Source organism: Canis lupus, chromosome 10 (assembly GCF_048164855.1).
Source record: "Canis lupus baileyi chromosome 10, mCanLup2.hap1, whole genome shotgun sequence".
NCBI lineage: Eukaryota > Metazoa > Chordata > Mammalia > Carnivora > Canidae > Canis > Canis lupus.
In genome coordinates, this window is record NC_132847.1 from 8,894,521 (window position 1) to 8,921,896 (window position 27,376).

At 40.4% G+C, this 27,376-nt stretch overlaps 1 long non-coding RNA gene across 6 annotated transcripts in view; it reads right to left on the minus strand.

Moving 5' to 3' along the window:
• LOC140641194 (uncharacterized) overlaps positions 1–27,376 on the minus strand; it is a 241,590-nt gene that overhangs the window by 86,879 nt on the left and 127,335 nt on the right. For all 6 annotated transcript variants that reach the window (XR_012037728.1, XR_012037733.1, XR_012037731.1 and 3 more), the window contains one exon: positions 14,368–14,551. This is a non-coding gene — a long non-coding RNA (uncharacterized lncRNA). The remainder of the gene's footprint in view (positions 1–14,367; positions 14,552–27,376) is intronic.

Sequence of the window (27,376 nt, forward strand, 5' to 3'; positions counted from 1 at the left end):
TTGAAAAAAATTAAAAAGCTTGACCACAAAGGTAAGAAAATAGGTGTAATGGATACTAACTTAAGAGGATAAACCAATAGTACCATAGACTGTATATGACAATTTTTTTTTCAAATTGGAGAAGCTTCATGACAATGCTTTTGAGAACAACATAGAAAATTGGTGTGAAAAGAACATCACTGTGGACTAGAGTTTGATTGGAAAAATATCTTGGAGAATATGAGTGCTGGGTTGGGCTTTGCCTGGCACATGGGATCAGAATAGCAGAGCAGAGGGGTGCTACCTCAGGCAATGGGACGTGGAGTCAGGAGAAGGTTTTATCCAGGTGCAAGGTCGAGATGGAGGAAGAAGGGAAACAGAGCAGACTTGGCAGTAGGGTTCACTAGTGAGGGATCTAGAGTATGAGGTACAACTGAGCTTACAACTGTAGACCTTACCCAGGAAATATCTTAATAAAAGTGGTTTCAGGAAGAGAGATGCTTCTAGCTGAAGGACATGCTAGATCATAGTAACCTAAGTGTAACTTGACAAGTTATCAAACAGGTATTCTAGTTGGTCCAGTTGGTAAAGGGCAAATCAAAAAGATATAAGTGAAATGATTGGGAATCAATGGGATAGATGTGAACAGTATTAAAGTTTAATTGATCTCTTAAGCCTATGTCATCAGAGTCTGAAAGTGAAATTGAAAAGGAGGGAAATGATGTGTTGGGAGTGAGGAAACTGGAGTTTTGAAATGATCAGAGAGCTAGCTTGGTGAGACTGAGCATAAGGGAGGAGAACAGTGTGTCCTTTGTCCTGCCTACCTGGTAGATGATGATCACATGAATTCAGAGCCATTCTGATGGGATTACTGACAGCCACAAAAAATACAGGTGTTGTTGGGTGATCTAGTAAGATGAAAACTCATGCCTATGCCACTCAGTCAGCAACATATAGCATAGGTCTAGAAAGTGGGATGAAATGCTCTTGCCAAATGGTAATGAAACTTTTTAATAAGAAAAGAATGGACATGTGCACCCCATACATCAGCCCCAAATAATAATGCAGCATTTATAAAGATATTCAAATCTTTGGTTCAAAATAAGGTATCCTGGGGGACACGTGGGTGGCTCAGCGGTTGGGCATCTACCTTTGGCTCAGGGCGTGATCCCAGGATCCAGGATCAAGTTCCACATCGGGCTTCCTGCAAGGAGCCTGCTTCTCCCTCTGCCTATGTCTCTGCCTCTCTGTCTCTCATGAATAAATAAATAAATCTTAAAATATATATATATATAAGGTATCCTGAAGTCCCCTTATAGAAACTCTGATTAGCATTTACAATTGTTTTAGGCAGTTAGTTTTCTAAGGCAAACGTCCGATTCAATCCATCATCCTTTCCCCAGACTGTCCCATCTACTTGGATCTGCTTGGCTTCAGGCACTGACACCCACTCTTAGTCTTTGAAACTGGGACCTCTGTGCTTACCTCTGCATTTGATCTTGTCCCAGACTCTGGATCTGGTACTATCATAAAAGCATATAGAACTTAACGAGCTCTAGGCTGATAATTCTGGGGCCCAGCACTTCACCTCAGTTGTGTGGCCTTTACTGTTTTGACTTCATATACAGAGGATACTTGAATAAAAGGATGCTGGCCTTAAAAAAAAAAAAAAAAAAGAGGATGCTGGCCTTTTTCTAAGGGACTCAGCCACCTAAGCCAGGTCACTTGGTGTGTAATTTTGTCATCTTCGTCCCTGGTGAAATTCTTTAGAGCACCAAGTCCTGCCATGACCACAGATCCTCATATTTGGATCCCCAGCTGTTTGTGTGCTATTAGTCAACTTGCACTAATGAGCCCAAATACATATTCTGTACAGACATGTGGAATAGTTCCTTTTTTGAAGGTATTATTCAAATGGGATTGTTTTCTTCTTACTTTCAAATTCATCTTTTATTTTTTTTTTATTTTTTATTTTTTTAAAGATTTTATTTATTTATTCATGAGAGACACACAGATTGAGAGAGAGAGGCAGAGACACAGGCAGAGGGAGAAGCATGCTCCATGCAGGGAGCCCGACGTGGGACTCGATCCGGGGTCCCCAGGATCACACCCCGGGCTTCAGGCAGCACTAAACCACTGCGCCACCAGGGCTGCCCTCAAATTCATCTTTTAAATTAAACTTTATTTAATCTAGTATCAAAATTCCTTGAGTCAGAAAGTAGTATAACTATATGCATGCATATAAATGAATATATATTAATATGTATATATATAAAAACTATAGTCACATCACGATGGAAGGACTATATAAGTTAATAATTGTATTTCAGAAGAACTGAAAACATGAGCCTCCAAATATCTGAATGGTTTCTATTTTATAATTCACTGTTTCACACCCTAAAAGACTTCAATATGATATGACTAATCCTAAGAAATCTTTTTTTGATTAAGTAAATCAAATCTGAATGTTTTCCCCATGAAAAAGATCATCCTACAAAATCTATTTGTGAGAATCTTGATGCCTTAGATATTATAACCACTTTCCTTAAGATATTTTTTTGAGAAGATATTTTTTGATCCATAAAAACAATATTCGGCAAAGAAAACCTACCTATTAAAAGTTAATGAATCCAGCTCACTGTTTTGTTTCAACTTCTATATCAAAGCCAGAGTAGAGACATTATTCATGCGTGTGGTTGGTTATACAGGTAACCTATACTCAGATAAGCATTGAGTCACAATTTGGGAAGGTTCAATCTTTAGGCTAGCTTTGACTTTGTTTTGCTGTGTTTTGATTGTATGTTTGTTTGTTCGGGGGGCCAGGGTTAGTTTTAATATTGCCCAGATGATTCTGGGCTTCCCTCTGCATTGCCAAGGAACCTAATAGTAAGATCAGGGAATGTAGCCTTGCTGTCTTCTCAGAATGATGTCCACTTGCCTGTAGCTCTTTCCATCTACCAGTCTTCATTGGTTAAGGGGCTGAGAAGTCCCCAGACTCTTTCTCATCAAGACCCAACCAGCTGATCATGGTGCAAGATGTTCTCCAGCACCACATGTTCATCCTCCCACTGAACCCATACTGACATTCAGGCACAGCAGTTCTTCCACTGAGGCATCAAACATCACAAAGCAAATTGGAAAAAGAACTGAGAAGGATAGCTTTATTCCTAGCTCATATTCTCAGGGCAACTCCAGGAGGACCCAAGAAGTTAGAATTGAGGCCATGGGAGGTTGCCTCATGTGAGTGCTTCCTCTCTTAGTAATTCCTTCATCTTCCCAAGTATCTAATATCATCTCCTCCCAGCCTACCTATAAGCAACTGTCTCCTGGCCAGCATTGTGGCTCTCTCCTCCAGAAAGTCCCATTTCAGTAATGCCAGCCTCCTATTCTTCATTGTTTCTTGCAAATTCTTAGGGCTTCAGCTTCAGCCAGAAGTTTATGTAGGTTTTATTCTACCTAAGGTTCCTGTTGGCTTCAGAAGGGTGGATGAGCTGTGGTACTATATGTGTGCAGGAAAATAGTACATAGCCTAATTTTGGCTGACTCTCTATGAGTAAAGAAAACAGACAATGGCTGGACGATATATAAAAATGGAACTCTGACCCACCATCTGTAGCAACCACCAACCCATTATCTATAATAACCAGCATAAGATGCCAGCCTGCTAAGCCAGATCTGTAAGAAATCAGATCACATTATTTCTAGCAACCAATCTAGGAAGACAAAAATTGCACATGTAACATTCAGCCCAAAACAGCCAAACTTGATTAATAACTGATGGATTTTAAAATTTTTGTCCCTGCTTCCAACTTATGGCCAACTAGAGAAAGCCAAATATGTACCCTTAACCAATATGTACCACGAACTGCCTGGCTTCCAGTTAGCCCACTTATACCTTCTCCATGCCAATAGCCTTCATGCAGGGCACACCTGAAGTCTTCCTTTTTTCCACTATAAAGTCATCCCAGGCCTCTGTCTGCCTTTGAGACTAATGGAAGTGATGGTCACTGACTTTCCTGAAAGCTCAGAATAAATAGCCTTTGCTCGTTCTCATTTGGTTGGTCTTCATTTATTTCCACAGAAGCCTGGTGCAAGTTCTTCCATGACTAAAGGCGAGCTCATCTCATCACAGTAGGAACTAATTAATTATCAGTTAATTAATTGATTAATTACCCTAGGGAGGCTCAATTTATCCGTCTCACATATTAAGATGATTTTAAAGCTGCTTTTTGAGAACTTTCAGAGATAACATCATTTTGCTAAAGGAACATTTGACTCCTACTTGTTCCTGCTTTTATTACCAGGAGCCCACACATGAGCTGAGAATGGCTCTGCCTGAGTCAACCAGAAAGGATGTCGCAACCTCCCAATAGATAATTTATGATCCTAATGGGATGGTGGGGAGGGTCGTTTCATTCTCTCTCACTACATTTAATTTACTTTTCCCAAATTTGAAAGCAAAAGACTTTTCAAAAAGTCACACAAACCAGTGTAAGAAAGGAGATATAAGGTAACGTCTTTGGAAAGAGTGGGAGGAGGAGACAAACAAGCCTTTACCTAAAAAAGGCTCTTATGCCAGGAGATCATTTAATCAATGTCTTCCATTATTATGGGATGAGAGGGGTGGTAAAAAGATTCAAACACTTCAAGAGAAAAAATTTTGCAACCCAGGAAGTAAGAGACCAAAAGATTTACATACAAGAGATTGCTTGAGGGCAGCTCAGGTGGCTCAGCGGTTTAGCACCACCTTCATTCAGTCCAGGGTGTGATCCTGGAGACCCAGGATCGAGTCCCACATTGGGCTCCCTGCATGGAGCCTGCTTATCCCTCTGCCTGTGTCTCTGCCTCTCTCTCTCTCTGGGTCTCTCATGAATAAATAAATGAAATCTTAAAAAAAGAGAGAGAGATTGCTTGGAACATTTACAGATTTAAACAAAAAGTTGTAAATCTTTAATCTACTTAAATTATATGTGGAAGGTAGGAGCCCCAGATTAAGAATAAACTTTACTACCATGGTGATAGAGTATCAAGAAAAGTGGTTGGAAAAACATACAAATTATTCATTTGCATAAGAATTTAAGGAAAGTCCTAGAGACACAAAGACACAAAAAGTATCCCAAAAGTATAGGCTTTATCCAATAGCAACACCCCAGTCACCAAAATAGAAGCCCCCAAGAGTAGCAGGTTAATAGTGAATAAGCTTTTGAATCTTCAAAAATTCCTTGAGAGACTTCAAGACGTATAGCTAATATTATCAGAAGGAGAGAAACCTTCTTGCCACTTTCTCATGGCCCATGTGGGTGTAATCAGAATAGGACAGGAAGCAACCAGAAGGCATGGCCCTCCCAGGGCAGCAGCCAACCATATCATTCAGGTTTCCCAGGGACCCTGCACCAAGCATTTCCAGAGCAGCAGAGGGCACTCTGTTTGCCAATTACTGGAGACAATGCCAGTGGCTTGAGCATCATCACCCTCACTGTCAGTGTTGGATACCCATGGAAGGGATGTGCAAGGTTGCCCAATTAGCAAAGCCCACAAAGAAGGACTAGTCATATACTCACACTACTTAGAGAAATATGTGAGTAAGAATAGTAGCAATAAATATGGAAAACTTCAAGTGGGACTAGTGTGGGCAAATAAAAGATAAAGATGAGACCCAAAACAATACAGTACTTATTACCATTCATATGATCCCCATTTTTCTTCTAGGATGATATGTAGTTTGAGGAAACACTACTTACAGATAGTGTATAATTTTATTTTCAGGGATGTTATTTTGAAATCTTTTAAATGATATGTTTTCTAACTTTCTCCCTCCATTCACCACCACCTTGAATCCTGATTGCTATCATGAGCCCAGAGAAAGTTCTTGTCAGACTGGAAGAAGAAATAAAGGAAAACCTCAATGGCAGAAGAAAGTGGAAGATGAGGAGGAAGAGGCAGCCAGACACAAACATCCAACTTCCAGCCCTCAGCAAGAATTCTAGAAGACAGTGGTCATAGTGAGGTGAGGAGAACACATGGACATCCAGGCAATGGTTGGCCTCCTCAGTGGGGTAGCCTGGAAAATCTGCAACCTTCTAGGAGTAGCCTAGCATGTGGCTCAGCACCACATCCTCCAGGCAAAGGAATGTGGTGGCCCTGACAGGTAGAGGTGGTAAGGCAGGTGAGGCTGAGGTTCTCCTGGCTTTCCTCCAACTGTACAGCAGTTCAGGGCCTCATGGAGTGCTGTATGTCTGGTGGAGCACATGCAGAGATGCAGAGGAACAGACCTGCTGGACAGGCAGGCATGCAGTCCAGACATGCTGCAGCATGTAGGGATTTCTGGATCAAAAGAAAATGGCCAGGGTCACAGGCTCCAGCAACCAAGGGCAGTACACCTTTCCAAGAGTCCAGGTGGAGTCAGATGTGGCTCACTGCACACCAGGCTAATCAGAACAGAAAATATCCAGAGGATGTCTGGCAGACAGTGAGGCTTCCTGCCCCAACACCACTAGATGCCACAAGGCCCTCCTCCCTGTGGCAGTGTGCCATCTCAGAAAGGAGCTGAGGAGGGAGAGAAAGCATAAGAATTGAGTGTTGCACCTGAAAGAGAATGCCAGACAAAAGTGGTCTGTAAGGCATCAGAGAATCATTTTGCAACTTCAGAATTCCCCTGTCCTGTCACCTTCTACACATCCCCTCCGTACAGCCAAGGAGACAAGCCTCATGAGGAAATTACATCAACTGCAGGAAAGACAAAGTTGCATCTTATTTTCATATCCAACTTGACCTCATACATTTCTAATCTAAAAGTCCCTTAAAATAGTACATATATATACATAAATATACACACATTACATATATACAAAAATATGTGCAAATATATATACATATATGTCTTAAATACTACAGTTTATGAGAGAAAATGCAACTGACATGGAGGGAAAGAAAGTTCAGAGTTCAGAGGACATATATGGATGAAGACTGGTTTGTACATTTCCTTTTTTTTTTTTTTTTTTTTTTCTTGGTCTGAGGATGGCCAGTGGATGTGGCAGGAAGTTGAAGGTAAGAATATACAGAATCCTGGGAAGAGAGCCACACTGAGGTGGGTAAACTCAGTCCTGAGTGTCAAAGAGAGGACTAAGGGTCTGAGTGAAGAATACAACAGCGTAGTGGGAGTCATCGGCATTAATTACAACAAATCTATAAGTGATGGAGATACTGGCATTTTCAAAAATGTGCTTCCAAAAAAAAAAAATGTGCTTCCAATGTTGTGATGAAATCTATCTATGCCTGTGCCTTCAAAAGACAGCAAGAAAAATGATGAAGCATTTCTTCCATACACTGCATACTAAGCTTTAAAATTCAGTATTATTTCTGAATCATATTTTATTGACTCCTGTGGAGCTTGAGGCATATGAATTGTATAAAAACATGGAATCATGACAGAAAGATCATTCTGATTCTAACTTATTACAGATGCTGTATGGAGTTATTTACAATAAAGAAGGTGCTTGTTTCCAGTAAGAATCTAGAATGCTCTTAATGCTATTTTCACAGTACCCACACTGGCTTGGATGTAGGACAGACTAGAATGACCAAGCATTTGTCTTTGGAAGGCCACCAAAGAGGTCTAAAAAAGCTCTCTGAAATATTCCCCCCAAATACTATGCCTAAGCCCCAAAGGTCACACTTCTGTCTAGAGTTTTCTTAAATATTGATGTTCTTGAATTTCCTAGTTTAAATCTGTGCTGGGTCCATTCCTTGCTGAGCAGCAAGTCTGAACATCTGAGATAAAGGGGTAAGCAGGCTCCCAGCATGGTATTTGCATGAGGAGCTCCCAAAGGGAGAGTGAGTCAGGCAGACCCGTGGACCAGAGACAAACTATAATCAAGGGAGAGATTTAAGCATTCTGAGTATAATCCAGGGCAGTTTGGCTTTTCCCTTCACCCCAAGGAGGAGGAAATGGAAATAAAAGTTAAAGATATATCTTGCTAAAGACCCTCAAACTAGAACTGATTAGAAGCCATCTAACTGTAGTAACAGTTACACAGAAGGGAGTGAAGCATTCTCCATGACACAGTGCCTAGAATCATTGAAATTCTAGAGAAGACATAGAAGCCTTAAACCCTCAAGGGCTCTAATGCATCAGCAGAAGTTGAACACCATAGAACCCAGGAGAAGGGGCAATGGTGCACAGGCTGAGCATCTATGATCAAGAATATCCTTTATCTCCAGAATCTCTGTCCTTGCAAGGACAGAGTGGTGGGATTATGCTTTCTCTCCTTCATCCCCCAGACTGGCAGCATGAAACTGTGTTCAGCTGACCCAGAAGAATTTTGATGGATCCCAGATGACAACAAATGCAAGTGGCAAAAATATAGCCCATTTCCACATTACTTATGATCATTTCATATGACTTTCCCCTCCAAAGAAAATAGTGGAAACTATAGTTGAGTGAAGACTCCAAAATCAGACTCTGTGTATTTAGCAACAAGGATCATCTGGATGGAGAGATAAGATACTGGACCTGCTCAAGGTGGGTATCCTTTATGGGCAAGGAGATTTTCTAGTGATTTATTAGTTTTATGGCCACAGCAGCTTCAGGTGATAGCAGAAAAACATCCCATTTTTTGTTGAGATCTGTAAGCATTCTACATGTGCCTTGGAACAAAGGAGAGAAGAACAAAAGCACGAGAAAAATGGTTAAATATTAGATGATTAACAGACCTTTTTTCCCTTCTTTTTAATGACCACATTCCAGCTCTTTTCAGCACTGTTAAATTGGAGTATTATAAAGATAAATCTAATACACAAGAGTTACTAGTATGTAACCTGCATCTGGTACCATTGACCTTGTAGGTGTCTCAGTTCCCGTTCAGATAATTGCCAAGAGAAAAAATTATAAATATAGGCTGTTACTACTCTAAGCAAAATCCACTGCAAAAGCAGTTAGTTCTGAGACAAATTGCCTAAGGAATCCACGAGATCCCCAAGGTCCATTGTGTTTACTGGTCAAGATCCTAACATGAGCACTAAATCAAAAATTCTAGTTTCTGGAGACTTCTCATAACTTTAAACACTGTCTTAAAATGCATTTCACTCTGCACATTAAAACCTAAGGGAGAATCGATCACTTCAAAAATTATTACTCTGTGATCTATGGCATTGAGATAATTCAACAAATTTTGGCCATGCATAAGGACATATTTATACCAAAAAGGAAATTTTCAAAGGACATTTCTTCTAGTGAAACTCATGTTTTTTAATGACAATTATTACATATTCTGGAGACATTTAACCATTAATGGTGGGTTAATCTCAAGACACAACTGAACATTTTTAGAAAGTTAAGCCAAAATTAATCAATCTATCTAATTTCTACTAAGGGGAGAAGAAATGTCCCCTGAAGACCACATTTTCTTATGAGGCTATAAGTTTAAGACAGCAGTATAATTGGAAAGAAATTTATTAAAGGGCTTGAAATTATCCTCAAATTAAAACATTTACAGCCTAAAGCTGTAATTAGGGCAAAGGTAAAGGCAAGAGATTCTCAAAGCAATCTTGGCTGCTTGGACTTGGATGCCTTCTTTGCTAATTCATTATCTTGCTTCCATTGTTAATTATGGGGCTCCCCAAGGTTTGATAATGATTCTTTTGCTTCTTTTCCTTTTCCTTTATTTTATTCATTAATTTACATGATTTTAACAAATTTACATAGAGATTGAGCTAACATTGATTGATGCCCCCTGAATGCTAAGCATTGTCAGGTACTTATAGAGTTAACTGTAGACCTTATGTGAAATGCCTAATTCCTCTGATTATTTCTTTCCACTAAACAGTTCCACATGACTCTATCAGAAAGCTATGCTGAATGTAGTGAAGGAGGGAGACATCTGGGAGTCGAGGGGCAGGGTTCTTGTCCTAGTGCTATCATTAATTAGCTATGTGACCCTGAGCAAGTCACTAGATCTCTCCCTGACTCAGTAAAATAAAGATGTTGAACTAGACCAAAAGTTGCAAATTGGTACTAGTTTGGACAAATCCAGGTTTTAGACATATTTGCTTGGCCTGCACAATGATTTTTAAATGTGGAAGGTTTAGTAAAATTCTAGATTTCTGTCTTCTCTTGAAAAAGTGGAGGATATAAGCCTGATTCCCATGATGGCAATAATTGGCTGCAGACAAGAAGTTGCTGCCCCTCCAGATTCCCTACAATTCCCAATATTCCCTACTGTGCTATGAGTGTTTCCCTTCACCCACTGACTTTACAAGGCCTGCTTCTGAACCAGACGGCCAAAGCAAGCACTAAAATGCACTAGTTTTACTTCTATAATTGCAGCTTATGATTTATTCAGGCCTTCTCCTCATAAGTCCAGAACCATAAACATAACATTTGAAATCTACCTCAAACTCTTCAGTGTTAAATAAATTCATATATTTTATTGGGAGCTGTACATCCCTTCATAACTTCTATTTGACCATTTTGTCATATCTAAGCCCCCGAAGAATTTATAATCTTGTTTTTACCTCCTTCCATACTTCACTCATAATCAAATGTTATAAACCCCTTCTCAGAAATTGCAAGTCATTATATCCAAAGCCAGTATTCTTAATAGGGCTAATCAATTCATATATCAATTCATATATTCAAAGTAATCAATTCATATATTCAAATCAATATATGTTCCTAATCAATTCATATATTCAAAGTAAGAACACCCATATTCCTTATAAGTCTACAAAGTTTCTAACACTTTAGCACATATTCTAAAGAAGCAATCATGGATTTCAAGGATCTTTGAAGCAGAGACTACAAGTTGCTAGGAGCTATTTTTCTCATCCTCCTTTAGTTAGAAAACCCAGATTTTACTTTGGCATGGTGGGGGAGTCCACTGAGAGCACCTAAAAGACTACATTTCTCATAACTCTTGAAGCTAGATGTGATCATGTGACTAAGCCTGGACCAATGAGATCAGCAAAGTCTTATATGAGCATTCTGGATAAGCAGCCTAAAGCAAACCAACTCAATGGGGGGAAAGCTTCTTTTCCCCTTTTTCCCTTTTCCACCTGTCTGACTACATCACAATGACTGGAGCTTCAGGAGTCATTTTGGACCAAGAGATAATACCACTAAGATTGGAAGCCAGCCTTTAAGATGATAAGAGAAGAAGGATAGAAGGCTGGGTCGCTGATGACCACAAAGCACCATACCACTGTTCAGAGTGTAACACTAACATACCAAAATACTGGTATTTACTAAACTCTTTAAAAAAAAATTGCCTATTAGCAGCTGAATCTAACTCTAACTGACAAAGGTGGACTCTCTTTTCTGGCTAGTCCACCTTCCTAGTAATTCTTACATTTTTTTCTCTTTAAATCATGATGACACTTTTTTCATAACTGTTTATATTTTACCCCATCTATGAAGAGTTTCCAGACTAAGAGCATCGAGCCCTTATCACCCTTCTTACCCAGGAACCTCTGGCCCTTACATTGCAGGGTTTTATCCTAGCTACTTCCTTAGCACTGAGGCTAAAATGTTTTACCTAATAGATCAGACTCACAAAGGAGGGGGAGGATTGTAGTAGAGGGGAATAAGGAGAACTGGAAACTAGAAGGCCAAGGAATGGAGAGGACTTTGGCTGCTTTTCAATTTGCTGTGGAGTTATGTTTTGCTTTGTTTTGTTTTGACCCACAAGGCATCTGTATCCCCTTAGCCTACTATGGGTCATAAAAAAATAAAAATAAGAGTTTGGGAGAAATTCCCAATTAAAAGAGCATAGATTAAAATGTAATTACTAGATCCCATAGCAGTGGAAGAGGAACGTTTTAGTATTCCTAAAAGGCATAAGTTTGGCCCTGAGTTTGGAACACAGTTTGGACTTCCATACAATGCCCAGAACCAACCTCCATTCCATGCACTTCATGGTCTCTGTATAGGAGAAGATCCCTGTTTATTGCATGACTAAGTCTTAAGAGTTTAGTGATGTCAATATGCACTTGTGTCACCCCACTTCTTTTTTTTTTTTATTCATGATGGAGGGAGAGAGAGAGAGAGAGAGAGAATGAGAGAGAGAGAGAGAGAGAGAGAGGCAGTGAGACAAGCAGAGGGAGAAACAGGCTCCATACAAGGATCCTGATGTGGGACTTGATCCTGGGACTCCGGGATCATACCCTGAGCCAAAGGCAGATGCTCAACTGCTGAGCCACCCAGGCACCCCTCAATCCCACTTCTTAAGTCACCCTTAGCATCTCAGAAAATCACAAGATGCATGATGGCAGGAACCATGAGGTTGCCTTGACTTTAACTACTTCTTCACCTTCCTAGCCATTCTGATCCCATTATATAATAAGATCTATTACAGAATCTTTTTCATCTTCTGTTCCCTTTATGAGCAGTTAACTCTGTTACCTGCCAGCCAGGTAAAATGTCATAAAGTGGGAGGACCGCTGACCTTCCTGGGCCGAGGTTCCGGGGCTGGGGTGGGGGCAGCCCTGGCCCCACTGCCTCCACCCAAGATGCCCCCCCCCAACCATCCTGAGCGCCATCCGTCGGCAGATGTTCAGCGACGCGGGCAGCGGGGACGATGCCCTGGATGGGGACGATGACCTGGTGATCAACATCCCGGAGTGACCCACACCCCTGTGGCTGAGCCCCTGCCCCTCGCCCGATGCTAGCACACACAAGCCCCCCAGCTTCCGCAGAGACCTTTATTGACGCCCAGTTGCCATGCCGCGGCCACTGACACAATCAGAAAAGGCGTAAACATGCACGAATGTCCCCTGGAAGGTGGGTCCCCACTGGGGAGGGGGGCCCTCCCATCTGGGCCCCATCCAGGGGACAGTTAGTTAAATGAGTGGCCAGGAGCATCTGCCGCCTCTCAGAGAGGCGGAGACCCCACAGTGGTCCCCCCATTCAAAAGGGCAGCTGTACAGGGCTAGGTTGGTTGGTTTTTAACGAAGATTCTGTATTAAAGGAGTGGCTCTTTTAAAAAAAGAAGAAGAAGAAGAAGAAGAAGGAGAAGGAGAAGGAGAAGAAGAAGAAGAAAAGAAGAAAAGAAGAAGAAAAGAAGAAGAAAAGAAAGAAGAAGAAGAAGAAGAAGAAGAAGAAGAAGAAGAAGAAGAAGAAGAAGAAGAAGAAGGAGAAGAAGAAGGAGAAGAAGAAGAAAGAAGAAGAAGAAGAAGAAGAAGAAGAAGAAGAAGAAGAAGAAGAAGAAGAAGAAGAAGAAGAAGAAGAAGAAGAAGAAGAAGAAGAAGAAGAAGAAGAAGAAGAAAGTAAAATAATATAACAATGTCCACAACAGAAAAAGAAAAAGTAATGAGCCACTGACCTTAATATATTTCTTTATCCACAGGTCAGTTACATGAAATTCCTTGAAGCCTCCCCACTTTCAGTTAGTGAAGAGATGGTTTATTTGAGTCATTAAGTTTTCCTAAAACACTCAAGTGGGAAAATACAGTTGCTATATCTTGGAATTTCTTCCAGACCATAAAAGAGTATCAGGACTGAATATAAAGTATCAGCATGTCCCAACAGAGGGTAAACCCAGCACAGAAAGTATGAAGGTGGATGGAGATAGAGAGGTAGACCCCAGATGATATCAAGAAAGCTGTCAGAAAGTGGCCAAACCTACCACTGAAACTCCCAATCACTTAAAACAACAACAACAACAAAAATTAAGCTACAGAAAATCCAATACAAACTTGTTCAAGTGAAGTAAAGAATCAGGTGACTCAGAACTGGCTTAAGATGCAGCTGCTTGAAAGGTCTCACATTATGTCACCAGATATGTTCCATATGCCACCTCTACTTAGCTCTGGTCTCCTCTGCACATTAGCTTAATTTTTTAACACAGACACCCTTCATGGTCCATAAGACCTTTGGACTACCTCACAGCTTCTTACACCTTAGCCTAAGACTTTAGCAAAAACTAGAGCAGCTGTTGTCTGATAGTCTACAAAAGGCATCTCCTTCTCGCTCTCACAGAACCTGCTCGAAGTGCATGCCTAGCCTATAACCAATGACAAGAGCCAGTGAGCATAAATTACTTAAAACTGGGTCTTGTATTTCATCCCTGCAAGTGGGGAAAGCATGGCTCCTGGAGAGATTTGGGCTATGATTACCAAAGAAAGCAAAACGATTAAGGGAGAGCCATAAATAAAGGCTACAAAGGACAGGAAACAAAGAGGAACACCCAGAAAAGCAGGAGGGAGAAGTGATTTCATCAAAATTGTTAACAAGATTGAATCCCAGTTACTACAACAGAGGCACAGATCAGTAGTGGAGTGATAACAAGAAGAGATTTGGATAAAATTCTGTAAATACCACATGCTGAGGTCAAATTTGTCTTAGTTTCTGGTAAGAACATGGTCATGTCACCCTATCTGTGGCAAGAGAAGCACCTCAAAGGCAGGACCTGACATTCTTCTGCTCAAGAATGGAGTGGGCTTGAGCTGAATCCAGAGCCAGAAAGAATAGCTTCGTGCAGTGTACTTAAAATCTTGGTCTTTTTATTTCCTTGGCAATGATGAAGAAGGGAAGAAAGTGCCCAGCTGCTCAGTTTCCGTGACCGATGGAACAGTCCCTCTGAAAAAAAAAAAAAAATCAATGGTTACATCTAAAATCTTGAAATTGTCAGAACTATGCAAACTTTCCCCAAACTACAAAATAGTGACTTAATGAATTAGGCCAAGCAGGCAGGAGAGCACCTAAGTGCCTCAATTTGGATTCTGAACTGGTTTCTTATCTCAACTCCTATCAAAAGATGCGATTCAGGAGCTTGAGAGAGAGGGGCCCTTGCCGAAAGTCCTCTTGTGTCAGCCAGGCGCCGCCTAATAGATGATGACAGCCTGATGCCTCTCCTGGAGAGCATCATGACAGGTCTGGAGACTTGAAATCCTCAGCTGCCAGAGGCGAGGTTCCAAGCAGTGATTGCCAGACATGGACAAAACAGAGACTCACGTGAGGAGGCAGCATGCTAAGCCCTCAAAGCACCAAGTGAATGGGCAGGGAAAGGGGGGTGCTGTGATCTGATCCCTACGTCCACTCAGAGCTCACATTTAGCCTAAGCAAGTGGATGGCTGCTACCAGCAGAGCTCTAAAGAGAACTGTCAGAGGGCCTTGTTTGTCAGGGCTGCTCCTGACCGTACCTTCTGTCCTGCTGGACCAGACTCTCCGATTCTCCCTGTGGTGAGGCTGGTCTGTGTTCCTACAGGTCACTAATGACTGTGCTTCACCCCACAGTTCTATGTGGCAGCTCTGAGTTCCATTCTAATGACTTTTTTTTTAATTTAATATTCTCATTCTAACTAGATTTAGTTTTATATCCCTAGATTGGTTTGAAAAATACAGAAAATACAGTGGTTTTATTCTAAATCTGAGTATATGCCATAGCAAAATGCACTAGTATTCCTGTCCAAGTATTAATTTCCTGCCAAGCTTAAGGTTGGATTCAGTCTCCATAATCTCTTTGCAAACTCAAATTATTTAGTACATACACTGATTAAAACATTAAAATACGTATTGACATTTAATGTGAATGTGTTTATTGTGCCACTAACTAGGTGGCATATGTATTCAAGATACACACACAGAAAATTAAATGACTTTTGCACCTGCAAGACAATTGGAGGAGTGCCAATGACTTCCTTTATTCTTTACCTGAGGCTCTATGACCATCATCTGCATTTCCTTCTATATTTAGAATTCTGGAATCGGTCCCTTTTGAGACAGGGTAACTGTCACGAGCCACTCAGGTCAGTAGTGAGACATCAGCATTAAATGGTGTCTGCTATTAGCCTCACTGAGATCCCAGTTAAGTACGCAGGTTCTTGAGAACCATAAATAGGCTGAATCCTTGGTAGGTTCCCACATCTTGAATCTCAGGTTGGTGGTATGCCCTATTTTTCAATTCCTCTAAACAAGAAGTCTTGCCAGTCTTTCTCTCCAACTCCTGAGGATTACGTTTTCCTACCTGCAAACAGACCTCCTTGCTGTTCTCCAAACATTTCCTCCTGAACGTTTCATTTCTATGTTCCATCTGACTATCAATATATTATTTAGACCAGCGGGAGGCTTCTGACTTACTAAGAAACCACCTGTACCCACTTGCCATTTCATCACCCTGACTAGACCTTTCCTGCTCCTCTGAAGCTTGGCCAGGGCCTTCCCTAACCATGGTCATGTTTAAGTCACAGTTTTAAGTCATGAATACTTCCTATCTTGGCCATTTCATTACATACAGTTCTGGCTTGAATATGGCAGATACTCAAAAGTGGTATTTATTTGTCTTGGTTTTATATCCTCAAATCATTGAAAATGGGAAAATGGTAATCCGACTGTAAGACTGGGTCTGTGCAGTACTTCTAAATACCTGAAGCCAAGTATTATTTTTTGTTTTATTTTATTTTTTTAAAGATTTTATTTATTTATTCATGAGAGACACACACACACAGAGAGGCAGAGACACAGGCAGAAGGAGAAGCAGGCTCCATGCAGGGATCCCGGGTCTCCAGGATCACACCCTGGGCTGAAGGCGGTGCTAAACCGCTGAGCCACCCGGGCTACCTTATTTTTTGTTTTAGATCTTAATAGAGCACATCCGTCTATTTCTTGTCCAATCATTAATTTCCCTATGATGCAGATGAGCATTCTCCATTTTTGTCACTGAAAAAGCCCTATTTCAGAAGAGAATAAATACATACTTCATGGGTCACACTTGTTTCCCCAGAAACTGTCTTTGAATTCTAGTGTTCTAAAAAATAAATACAAATTTAGCTTTTATCTCATTATGTATATATATGTTTGTATATATATGTTTATATACATATATATACACACACACATATAATTTTGTCTATATATACTCATATAGATAAAATACATATTGATACTGCATTTTAAAAGATTTAATTACTTCCCATCAAGTAAGAATAGTAGCTACTTTAAGAATATGGATTTGAAAAAAAAAAGAATATGGATTTGGTTTGCTCTGTGGGTTCATGCACTTTCAATATATAGTTACACCCCCAGCATGTACTCACACCTTGGGGTTTTTTTTAGTTTTTTTTGTTTGAGATAGAGAGCATGAGCATGTTAGTACATGTGCCAGATGAGGCAGAAGCAGAGGGAGAGGGAGAGAGAATCTGAAGCAGACTCTGTGCCTACCGCAGAGCCCATGACCTGAGATTATTCAGCCGAAATCAAGAGTCAGTGGCTTAACTGACTGAGCCATGCAGGCGCCCCTCTCACACCCTAATTTGATTATGCATATAGATGTAGACCAAGGTTAACATTTTTTCAGAAGAAAATCATATGATCTTTTGGATTGAATATAAATGCAATTGATAATGCCTGCCTCCTTTTAGGCTTCTTAAAAATCTACCTTATTTTCTCTTTCTCCATGTCCCCCATAAAATAGGACAGTATGTTTCCATCAGAATGTTGTGAGTTTGAAAAGCTCCTATTTTCCCTTTCAAAAGGAAAATGGTAATTCCCAGCTACCTCAAATGAGATGAAATACCTGATGTAATTTTTAGTCCTAACCTTACTGAAAATACATTGAATCCACTTAGTAACTTTGGACCTACATTCGTATCTGTAATTACTTATATAAATACAGATTTCTTACGTTTTTATTTTTATTTTATTTTATTTTTACCATTTCATCTCTTGCCCCTATACCTTTCAGAGGAAAAAAAATTAAGCATAACATACTTGAAATAAAAGTCCACTTTATTGACTTACATCAAGAGACTTTTCGGTGCCCAGTCATAAGGAAAATTTGTGTCAATTAAGATCTTCAAGTAGAAAGAGAGAAAGAGAGAGACAAACCAAGAAACAGACTCTTAACTATAGAGAACAAACTGATGGTGACCAGAAGGATGTTGGGGTGGGGGATGGGGGAAATAGATAAAGGGGATGAAGAGTACACTTACCATGATGAGCAATGAGCAATGCACAGAAATGCTGAATCACTATATTATATACATGAAACTAATATAACAGTATATGTTAACAATACTGTAATTAAAAAATAAAGTAAAATAAAAGTAAAATAGTCTTCAAGTAGATAATATAGTCCAAAAATGTTACTTTTTATGAGAATTTGATGGATGTTTACACCAAAAGACTTAAAGCAAAACAAATGCCAACTGACCTGGAAGCTCAGTCCTTTAAAAATAAAGAGGCAGGTTTATTATACAGTAAAGTTTCACAGAAGAGTAGCATTTATTCCAATGTGGTAGGGTGGGAAGAAAGGATACTGATCAGAATGGCAGATTTCACAATTCAGAAGATCATAGTCCTGGAGGAGTCTTTGGGTCCTTTTTGGCTTCACCATGTCCTCGAGTATTGGACACAACTCCCTTTGCAGGAAACAGGAGAAGAGAGGAATAAAGGCCTCTTTGAAAAGCAGTGATAAAGGGATCCCTGGAGGATTTCTGAGCTCTTGAAATGATCTTCATGGCAACAGCTTGACTCTACTTCCTGCTTCAGTGAAGGTTGCTGGAATATGAATTAGGGGTGAAGCACTGGAGCTATTTGCAAGTTCATGTTAAAATTTGATTTCCCAAATTCAGGAATGCAGTCAATTTGTAGCTAAATCAAAACAGTGCTTTAAAGGCACCCTACAAAGGAGCTCAGTGCATGAAGTAAGCACCAACCAGCTTTGCTTTTGCAAGCGGTCTCATAGGGGAAAATATAGGGAAGATTCCATCATCCTCATGTTAAAGGCCCAGAAATGTCTACAGAATATGGTATCTCACCAATGGTCTTAATCTTAGATGATGTCACCAAAAGTGACATATGGAAATTGCAGTGAGTTTGAGGTTATGTGCTCTTCCCATTTTAAAGCTTCAAGATTCCCCAGCATCACTTTTAATGTCAACGATTTTTTATAGCATCAAGATGCCATGCTGTTCCTAAGCCATACTTTCAAATCTTTTCTTACTTTGCTACCTTAGGACTGATCGTATAATTTCCAATGCTTCATCTGTACTTCCCAAATTCAGAAAATTCTATTAAATTTGTTGGGTAATTGAAATTCTTTATTGAATTAGTTACTGAAAGTTAAATAGCTTCTCTTGCAAATCATCTGGAAGCTGGTGATGGTGGCAGTTACTCAAGAGAGTCCTTCATGATACATGAGTTATTCCCATAAACCTGTCTAGGCTTGGGGGGGAAGAAAGAGAAAGCTCTGGCCAAAAGAGTGGCAGTTTCCAGTATATCATCATACTGCCTGGGATTTGACAATTACCTGCATTCACATTCTCCTTCCATACTGCACCATGCTATGATGCTTTCAAAGGCATTTGCATGACATAGGGTACTACCAGTATCAGTAATGTGGCTGAGGGACCCTGAGATGAGTTGATACCATCTGTGCAAGGGTAAGTCCTTACATGCACATGAAACATGTCCAAATGGCTGGCTATCTGGCTTCTAATAGTAATCAAACAGACATCTAGGGTTCAGAAACTAGGCTCTAAAGTAGACGTAAACTAAATTTATTAGGGCTATATGCAAAGTGACAATGTCTTATTAATCAACTGTTAGCTCTAGATATCTTCTACAGAGGACTGACTAGCCTCCACCTGGCAAAACTTTTCCTTTTGGTGGGCAGTATGACGACAGAACTTCTAATGGAAGAGACCCCATGGGAAAGAATGAAGGGGCCCTGGGAGCAGAGAGCAGATCCTGGCTGACAGCCAGTAAGGAAATAAGAATCTCGGTCCTACAACTGTCAGTAAGTGATTCTGCTAATTTTGGCCTTGTGACATCCTAAGCAAAGGATTCAGTTGAACCCAGCCACACTTTAATCCACAGACTTCAGGTGTTGTTTTAAGCCAGATGAACTGTGATGGTGCCCATAGGAAGCCAGCACAGACACACTACATATGCTGCAGTAGAAGAGGAGGGAGAGTCCTGTCTAGTCAATGTGAAGAGGCGGAGCAGCCCAGGTGATTGAGGATGTCGACCTAGTAGAGGTAAGATAGCAATGTAACCACATGGGACAGGCATGTGGGCCATCAGGGTAGAGCCATCCATACATGCCATGAAGAATTTGTAGGCTTCTGTAGAGTTTCTCTTTTTGAAAGAAGTACATACTTGTTCTACACTCGAATTTTTTAAGTGGATATCATTATTTTAAAAAGAACTGTTCCTGGTTCAGAGCTGACAAAGTCAAAAATTCTTAAGATTCATGCCAAAATGGTTTTGTATAAGGCTATGTTTTTGGCAAACTCAGCATATGTAAAATTCAACATATTATATGTCATGCCCAGTGTTTCTCCACTTTCTCAATGATTTATATCAATTTAGCTTACTAGTATCTCCTTCTTTCACCCAATATCACCCCCAAAACAATTATTTCCTTTTCCAGAAGGGCATACATTTGTCCTTATTCATCCAACATAAACTAAATGGCCCCTATTAGGTGCCAGGACATTTTATTAAGAACTGAAGGTGATCAAAGATGAACAGGAATATCCCTTCTTACAAAGAGATTCAAGAAACACAGTACAGAGGACCCAAAACCAGAAAACACTAACTTACTGAACTATCACAAATCTTGAGGGGAAAAAAATAACACCTAGAAGCTGGAAACTAGAAGATAAACAGCTTGCTGAGGTTCAAAATGTCACAGCACACAGAGGAAGCGGAAAACTCTGCTGTGGCCCTCATGAGAAATACTGTGCATTTGTTTAATTTTTTAGCTCACCCTTAAAGCAGACCTCTGGATAGAGAAACAGTAGAGAGATGTGATGAATATATTTAATAAGTGAGAAACACAGGTAAGAAAAATACCAAGTATGATGATTTCATCTGTACAAATCTTAGACTAATCAAGAGGAAGAATCAATCAGAGGGCATTTGATCTGTATTTTCTTGATACCATCAGTTCTACCACAAATCCAGTATCCTAGGAGCTGGGGTTTGTTTTTATTACTTGTGTTATTAATTTATTAGTGTAAATTTACACCTGTCAACATAGATTTATAGCAGTGGAACTACCTCCTACAAATATTATAGTCTTCAAGGACACACAGCTAAGAACTCTTAAATTGCTGTAACACTTGCTAATATAGTTTAGCTTCACTTATGTGAAAAGATAAATGGCCAGAGTCCTGCTAGAAAAATTATTTTGGTAATAATTCTGATTTTCCTCCTGGCTTTTCTTAAATATTCTGAAGTTATTTTCATCTATGAATCACTGTCTCCAATGCCAACAAATGATGATTAGTAATTCTGCCCGCATGGGTTCAGTGCGGAAGAGAGGGCTCAACTTCACCCCCCCATCTTGGGGCAGGACTCCATGCTTTACAGTCATCTCCACTCACATTCTTTTCATTATTGTTATAGCAAATGAAGCTCTTAGCATTGCAGGCCAAGAAAAAGGGAATTCACATGTTTGGGACTGTGTGGTAAGAGCAATTGAGTAGGAAATGATTCGCCACAAGAAGCATTCAAGGTCACCCACAGCAAAAAACATGCTGAGTGTGTCTCCATGGACTGTCTTCCCTTTGCATTGCTCCTCACCTAACCCAGGACCTCATCTTCTCTTGCATGGAGAATTCCAACAGTTTCCTAACTGCCCTCCTATCCACTCTTCAAATACCTTCCAAGTAATTGCCATACCACATACAGCCTTAAATGAGACTTCTGTTTTAGATTGAATTGCACTCTTGCTTACAATCTTTCATTGGCATAAGAAACAATGAATAAAATTCAAACTCAGTAAGTATTCAAGAAACTCATGTCCTGCTCTCTGCCTACCCCTCCCTATAGCCTCTTTTCTGTGTGCCTCTCTTGCCCTTCTAATGCATGATCCATCCCTTCAGAACTCTTCATCATTATGCAGCATACCTGGCTGCATTTCCTAGCCTGGTGACTTCTTTTTGCCTGGGATATTTTCCCTTTTAAGCCTCGCCCTGGCCCAAATCTTCCAGGTTCTGGACAAATACCTGTTCATCTGAAGAGCTAAAGTTTACAAAATATTTTCTGCTCCCACCCACCCTCACCCCAACTCCACAGAGACAAGGAGACTATTCCTTTGCACTGCCTGTGTATCCTCTGTACAGTCCCCTCAGACTCCCCATCATGGGTTAGGAAACATCTTGCTTTTCATGCCTGTAACTCTGTGCCAAGCTCCCATAAGGCAGAGGCCACATGGTCTTTGTGTGTCCTGGAACCGCCTTCATGGACATTGTAACATTGCTGGGAATAGAAATCCACACAAAAAACAATGGCAAGTACAAAGCTTGGTATGTGATGAAGTGCTAAGGAATGTATATCTTGCTGTAAGCGTTTGGAATGTCCTAAGAAATCACATGGCTTGGTGGAGAGTTCTACTGTCACACAGATCTGAATTCACATCCAGACACTTCCACCTCCTAGCTGTGTGACCATGGATACGTCAGACCCTTTCCCTGGGCTAAACGAGGACAATAACACCTACCTCACAGAGTACTTGTGTAAATATCAGATGAGACGTGACAATCCAACACCATGGTTGCTAAGAAAATATCATTCTTGTCCCTCTTCTCTGAGAAGGGAGAGTGGATTATATGTGCTGAACAACTCAAGTGTAACTTCTTTTTATTATTATTATTTTTTTTTTTACTTTTTTAAAATATTTTTTTCAGTGTAACTTCTTAAAGAATGTTAAGATTTAAGCTTGACCTGGAAGCAAGGAGGATCTGGACAAACTGTGATAAATACAAAGACAATTGACTTTCTTAAACTCTTCCCAGATGTACCTGAGGCCCAGCCTTCACATGCTATGTCAGTCCTATAGTTCAGACTCTCATTGCAATGTGAGAGTAATTATGCATGAACATAATCCAGTTTCAAAATCCAAGAATATTTTAAATTGGAGAGAAGACATAAAATCATCATGATGTACTGAGAGAAGACTCATTCTTTAATTGAAAGAATGTTCCAAAATTAAGTTGAAGAGTTCTGGACTATTCACTCCTTTGCACAGAAGTAAGCATTGCACTACCAAACAGCAGTGCTGGCATTACATCTACCAACATTTAAACAAACACAGGGCAGGTAACAACTTCCATGTGTGGATAGTTGGAGTGTTACAGAGAAGTCCAAAGCAATCTCATTGACTTTCATGGGTAAGTGTTCAAGAAGCATCTTTTTTTTTTTTTTTTTTTCACATCTGAATATTTTCATGGCTGAAGGGAGGCCAAGATAGCTTGGGAAACAATTTACGATGATATGTAAAGTAGTTACATTTTCCAGCAAGTCAGGCTATTCAATTATTCCACTCAAATTAATAGCTCTTCGTGGCATTTGACGTGTGATAGTCTCAATCCAATCACCCACTTCAGCTGGAGGACAGCAAGTGCTACCCAGATGGGAAAGGGTCCAAGTTTGAAGTTGATCACAAACACCAGCCTTTGTCATGACTGTGTCCAACAGTAGCTTGCCATCATTGAGAAGGGGTGCTCTCGGCAAGCTGGCCTGCTATCACCATAATGCCAGTTCATTTCATTTTAGACCTGTAGCTAGGTCTCTGCTATCAGAAAACCAAAGTAGTTGATTTCTTTCTACCTCTGTTGAGATAAGTGGGACAACTTGTAATTTGGTTTAGGTAAAAAGAAAAAAAAAATCTAGATTGTAGGTAGAGATTTAAAGAAAGGAATAAGGACACAAATGGCAATTTTCACAGTACCTTGAATGCAGTAGGAATTTAATACATTTAAAGAGATGTACAAAGAATTGAAACAAAAAATCCAAAGATAAGAACAGAAAGTGAAGGAATGAAATGTAGTATTTGTTTTGGATACCATTCATGTTCATCGTTGGGTTTTTCTCAAGTATGATCAACTGCAAATGACTGAGCTGGGCTCCCTGACTCTAAAATCTAAACTCCACACAATATCCATAGTGCTTCCTGGTAAATGTTAAGGCAGCTATCACTTCTTTGCTCAGAATGCTAATGGCTTTCCACCTCACTCAGAATAAAATCTAAAGGCTTTCCCAAGGGCCACAGGCCTCTCCTGAACTTTCCATCTTCATCCCCCAATCATCCTGAGCTGACTCCAACCCTGAATACTAAGCCCACTCCTGCCTTGGGCTTTCCACATGCTATTCCTTCCCCACCCCCGCAAAGGGTTTCACTTCATTTAGGTCTACTCAGATGCCACCTACTCAGGTGTCTCCTACCCAAAATGTCACCTTCTCCAACCACTACATCTAACCTAGAAGCTCCATCATGGTTTACCCCTTGCTCTACTTTCTTGTTCTTAGCAGCTGTCATTACCACACATTAGATTATCCATCTAGCTGTTTATCATTCTATCAATTTATCTATCTTAAACATTAAACTGGTCACTACAAGATGGAGGATATTGTACCCCACAGCCTGGAATACTGGATGCCACGTGATAGATAATAAATTTTGCAGGAGGGATAGAGACGAGGAGGAAGGAGGAGACGAATGCTCCCTTGTCTTTCTACTCAAATGTTTATATCTTTGCTCCCCAAGTAAATGGACATGGGGCTATCTGGACAGCAACTACTTATCTCTGTCGATCCTCTGCAGTAACTCCAGGAAAAGAGCATGGGCTTTGGAACCAGAGAGACCAGAATTTAAATCCCATCTCCATCACCACATAACTTTTTTGACTTTGGACAAAGTTTTTAAACTCTCTATGGAATTTGACAGTTAATAAAACTTTAAACAACCATACTGAGCGAAGCACTAGCAATACCTCAGAAAAATTATTTAAAGAATTAAATTAGCTAACTTCCATTAAAACCAACTTGACAGAAAATGCATAATTGATAAATATTAGCTCTCTATCCCTTCTACCCTCCACCCTATCTTCCCAGCACTCTCCCATGGTGTTCTGCTCAATAAATGCACCTACACTGAACAAAATAATGAATGGCTGCTATGAGCCTATGTAAACCAACAGCGAACAAACAAGATAACTCAACTGAAAGAAAGTATTATGGAAATGGTAGCTCAGCACACAAATAAATCGCAGGAATTACCATTACTGTCGTATAAAAAACTTATCTTAGAGCCAGGTTTCTGTGTTGTGAACCTCTAATCAAGTAGATTAGCTTGAAGATAGTCCAAATAAAGAGGACACTGGGGTAAAGAATAAGTCAAGTGAAGACAAAAGAGAGAAACGAAGAGGATGGGTTTCGCAAAAGCACTCGGGAATACCAGGGTCTCAGGGTCTGGCTGGCAAGAGGCTTCAGTAAGTGGTCCCATCAGACTCACAAAGCCTAGAGTTTTTCCATCTTTGTGAGAGAAGCAGTAGAAACAGGTAATACTTCATGCTCCTCTGTGGCTGTCTTTCCTGCTGCTGTGAGCTTACCATCAAGCACAGGCAAGAAAGGGACACATGATACAATGAATATCATCTCACCAGTCAGCAGAGGTGAGTAAAATATAAGCAAAGGAAGCAATCAGTTCATATTTATCATCAGCCGAACGGATTTGTCCTGAATTGCCTCCCTCTAGCATACAGTGCCTCAGGGAAGGGAGCGAACATTTGTCTGCATTCCTGCAATATGCTGCGGCTTGGGCTAGACACCATCATGTATGTTATCTCATTTTTATTATCACAATCATCCTAGTAAGCTTTATTATCCCCATTTTCCGAAGGGAAAAAATGAGACTTGGGAAGCTTCTGAAAATATCAAAGCTAGAAAACAGCACTTCACTCCAGCTCTGTAACAAAAAAAGAGCCAAGTGATCCCTCTCATTTGTAGGACAGCACTTTGTAATTTCCAAAGTGTTTTCATGAGAGAATCCCTGACTTTCACACACATATTGAGAGGCAAATAATACCGTATTATTATTATTGTCACTAAATAATGGAAGGAGCTGGGGCTCAACATCATTGAGTGATTTGTCTAAAACTACAGAGCCAGTAAGTGGCAGCACTAGGATTCGGATCCACTTTCCTAGTTCTAAGACCAATACTCTTTCCACTAAGAGATGATTCCCTACTTTTCAGAAGATTACTAGGTTTGTTTGAGTAAACCTTGTATATTTTGAACTGAGCTGTCAAAGAACACAGTTCTTACCTCAAACTGCGTAAGTAATAGGCCAATCTCTATGAATTACTTCGGGTAACAAAAGCCATTGATACCCTAAAATCTCAGGGGCCCCGCACAATAAGTCTTATTTCCTATTCAGGTAAGAGTCCAAAGCAGGTACTCTCAGCACCCGGTTAATTTGAGGACCCGGGTTCTATTCATCACTTACTTAGGCCTCAGACTCCTCTACACCCAGGCCAAAGGGAAAGAAATAGGCAGACAGCATCTCAACTGCATTTCACTAGAGAACTAGTCAGAGGCCATTGCTGGATTTGAGTGGGCCAAGTGGTCCAGGAACAACTCTGTTACATGCAAGGGAGAGCAGGACTTGTTGGTGAATAACTAGTCATCTCCATCACACCCTGCTAGCACAACCAGAGATGTGTAAGCAATGTCAGATAATGCCTTAAAGTCAGAAGTCAGCTTAGATTGTTTTGCATAGCCACAAGCAAGGAGCCTACTTTTAATTCTTTGTTCCTGCTACTATGTGTTCTTTCGAAGCATACAAATAATAACAAATAAATGGACACTCGTCCACTAGGATAGTGGATTCCTATCCATCAAGTACCTAGGATACATGCTAAAAAAAATAAATAAATAAATAAAAAATAATTCCCAGGAGCCCAGTGCAGAGATATTCTCACAAGTGAAGCTGATCCGTTGCCTCAGGCCCACAGACCATGCTCTGTGAAATACTGGCTTAGAACCACAGTTCCTTCATGATTGGTGATTACACAATAGCTGCTTCATGCTGGATTGGAGAAAAGAGAAATGCATCCCTCTCCTGCCAGCCCCTTCACAAAATCCAGCAGAAGTCAGTGCCTGGAAAGAGCCAGAAAGCCACATCGTTTCACATTTTCCACATTCAAGCAACATCCACTCCCACAAAGGGTTTGTTTTGCTCCCCAGGTTCTATTTCCTGGTCTCCTTGACAATGCAAAAACAACTTGGCCCTTCATGGAACCTCGGCTTACTTCAAATGGCAGGAGTTGCCTCACAAGGACAAACGAGACAAAGATGGATTGAATAGATCTAAGACCCAGAAAAAATAATGTCTGTATTTAATAACTTCTATTTTACCTACAACCCTGGGACTCTCTCTGGAGTGAGCAGAAACCAGGGTATGTGGTATGGGCCACACTCAAGCTATGAGGCAGTTGTTGCTCATTAACCTTGTACAACATGACATCTGATTCTTCCTTAACATGGCTAACAAACCACTTCTCATATCAAGTGGTTGCCCCAGAAGCCTTCAAACTATTTTAAGCCCTAGTGCCGAGTCCCAGAAATCATTCTGAGTGTTATCAGTGGAGATCCTGAGGAATTCAAGAACAGACA